The sequence below is a fragment of the Arctopsyche grandis genome, unplaced genomic scaffold, assembly GCF_051622035.1.
Source record: "Arctopsyche grandis isolate Sample6627 unplaced genomic scaffold, ASM5162203v2 HiC_scaffold_506, whole genome shotgun sequence".
Lineage (NCBI taxonomy): Eukaryota > Metazoa > Arthropoda > Insecta > Trichoptera > Hydropsychidae > Arctopsyche > Arctopsyche grandis.
In genome coordinates this window covers 11,700-14,921 of record NW_027518552.1, presented here as the reverse complement: position 1 = coordinate 14,921, position 3,222 = coordinate 11,700, and the positions used below count along the sequence as shown (strand labels likewise).

At 26.9% G+C, this 3,222-nt stretch overlaps 1 non-coding gene across 1 annotated transcript; it reads right to left on the bottom strand.

The window, feature by feature from the left end:
- Positions 1-2,263: 2,263 nt before the first annotated feature.
- Positions 2,264-2,337, bottom strand: TRNAI-AAU (transfer RNA isoleucine (anticodon AAU)). The gene has a single exon. It is a non-coding gene; the product is annotated as a tRNA-Ile (tRNA).
- Between the last annotated feature and the right edge of the window lie 885 nt (positions 2,338-3,222).

The following is a 3,222-nucleotide window of genomic DNA, read 5'->3' as shown; positions in this document are numbered from 1 at the left end:
ATCCTCATGGTCTCCCTATTAATGTCAAAATCATAATCTTTCAATATAATATTCATATAATGTCTAGATTCATAATAATTATTTTCATCTTTTGAAGAATACAAGCATACCATTCTAGAGATCAAAGATTTATTTAGTACTGGATTCGAGCCAACCAAAATTAAAAGACAGTCATTTGCAAAAGTATTTTTATATGCAAATAAATAATTCATTAAAACCAATATATTCTTATTAAATTCATTTCTTATTCTAGTGTGAAAACTGTACATAGAGATAATACAATTTATAAAAGATAAATCTAACATTATTTCTGAAACGCGATTAGCTTTTAAATCTTCATGTTTAAAATCAAGTATAACTGAGCTTTCATCAATGAAATTACAAAAATCTTTTGTATTACCATTTATAGAAATATTTTTCATCATTCCATTGATTTGATCAGTAGAATCTATAGAATTCTTGTAAAAATTTTCAAGAAGTGAAAAAACCTCGTCTCGCCTTTTCTCAATTAGATCAAAAACAAAATTTAAATATTCCATAATAGCGTCATGCTCAAAATTTAATAACAAAATAGTGTTACCTTCGTTATATTCTTCCTTAAGATCACCCATTAATCTTAATAAACTGATTTCCATTAATCTAGAAATATAAAAAAAGCAAAACGTGGGAAATTTTTTATCATCAATTTTATAAATGAAAGATTTATTAAGGACTCCCTTACCGAATTTTAAAAGTGTGTGACAGAGAGTGTAACAAAATGCATCTGAACAATTGCTTTTTTCATCAAAAACCAATTTTGTTCTGTCTTGTTGATAGACATTAACAATGAAATCACAAAAATTTGTTTTTGTAATTTGATCTAAAATTAAAGGATAAATGAGCTCATAAATTTGATTTAAAATATTTACATGAACTAAATTCGAGTTTTTATCTAGTTTATTATCAGGAGAAAATCCTGAAATTTTAGAAAAAACATTTTGTAGGAAAAATGGTAAATGAAAAGGCTCTGGATCTAAAAAAAGCATAGCTAAATCTGAAGAAGAGTAATTTTTAATATTTATGATTCTATCATCATACATAAATTCATTCTTATCACAATCTTTAAGTTGATATGCCATTTTAATTTTATTAATCTGGGTAATATCCAAAAAATCTTCAGCACATGCCGTTAAAAACATTTCGTCTCTTTGTAAAATAACACCAGCCCTTTTACATCCTAAACCCCAAAGCTCCTTGCGATTAAAGATTTTTAAACAGCTTTTAAAATTTAAAATAACAGAAATATTTGATAAAAGTGTTTTTGTATCTTCTTTTTTATTACAAATTCTATATAACATAGCAATATAAAAGTTAGGGCGTAACTCACAAAGTTGTCTAGTAATTGAGATACCATCAAGATCTCCTTTACAAATAAAAATTTGGAAAATAAAAAATGGAAAATACGCAATTCCTGTAATTTCAAGATTGTCATAAATTAGCATGAGTGTTTCTATTAAAACAGAAGGACATGTGGATTTGAAGGTACATAAATGTTCTATAGAACAATATCCACTTGTAATATAAATCATTTGAGCATTTTCAATATCTTCTGCACTGTAATCCGAATTGATCTCTGTTTGAAACATCCTTGAAAGCTCTTTACTAGATATTTTATTAGTTTGTGAATGCATGGGTAAAAATAATCAAAGGCGATTTAAAAAAATTCAAACGGAGCGAAAGCATTATGTGTAATTTAAGGTAAGCAAAAAAATAGTAACAACTGTTAAAAAAAGAAAATATTTTAAACTAAATTGTTGCGGGAAATATTTATTGCTTTTAACAACAACTAATGCAATTAATAACAGAAGTATGAATTCTAAAGAAGATCTCTAAATGAAGTTATTAAAAATAGTTTTAAAAAAGCACTATAAGAGCTGAATAACAATTTTTCTGAAAATATTTGTTCTTAATAGAATTTAATGACATGAGGGAGTAGGTAATTTTATTATTTGCAAAAAATTGAAAATTATATTTTAGTGCTCTGTAACACCCTTGCATCTACAAATTAGCATTTTCACTACCATCACAGTGCTAATAGTATTAAATAATCCCCAATAATCTTTAGATAACAAAAATGGGTTTTTAGTGATTGCAAAAAAATTTACTACTAATAAACTTGGTCTTGAAAATAAATAAAGTTTTTTCAAAGACTTGGCAAATAAATTAATCACTTAAAAGTTACGTATTAAATTAACGCAATAAAAGCTGTTTTATTTTAAAAAAATGCTCCGACGGGGGGTCGAACCCCGGACCTTCGCGTTATTAGCACGACGCTCTAACCAACTGAGCTATCAGAGCTGTAAACAAAAATAAGTCAATAATTGAATGCTTTGTTGCTATTACATAAAAAAAGTTGAATATTATACGTAAATAAATACCCTCGTTTACCTCAAACTCTTTCTCAAAATAATAATCTTTGGATAAATAAATCTTGTTACTACTTAAAATATTTATTGACATTAGGGATATTAATTTTGACCGATTATAACAGTAATGGCCAAATATTGGCTTTTAATTATAAAAGCAATGTGAAAATATACCATATGTGATGACTTAAGAAGTGTAAATTACGAAAAACAAAATTTAAGTGTGGCTGATCTCAAGACTGTGCCATACATCCAATCACTAGTTCTTAAGAAAATCATAAAGTGCAAAGCCTTCGACTGAATAAGAGATATTGAAGAGGAAGATGACCGCAGGGAAGTTAAAGAATTGGTCTTTTAGATCGTAGAAGCCTTTTTTGAGATAAAACGAGCGGAAACTTAAAAAAAGTAAAACTAACTTTAGCCTTAAATAAATTACGTTAGTACTATCCTATTTTGAAAAGCAATGCTAAAACACTTCTTTTTTTCCAAAATTAATTGTTAAGAAAACAATGAAACTGCTGTGTAATTTTTTATAAAATTAACCCTTAAATTATTTATTTAAAGGGCTTGTGCTATTCCTCATGGCACAATACGGAAACAAAAATATAGGAAATTATTTTGATGCAATAAACCCATTTTGTTTCATTCAATTTATTGCTATTTCTCATGGCACAATACGGAAACAAAAATATAGGAAATTATTTTGATGCAATAAACCCATTTTGTTTCATTGAATTTATTGCTATTTCTCAAGGCACAATACGGAAACAAAAATATAGGAAATTATTTTGATGCAATAAACCCATTTGTTTCATTG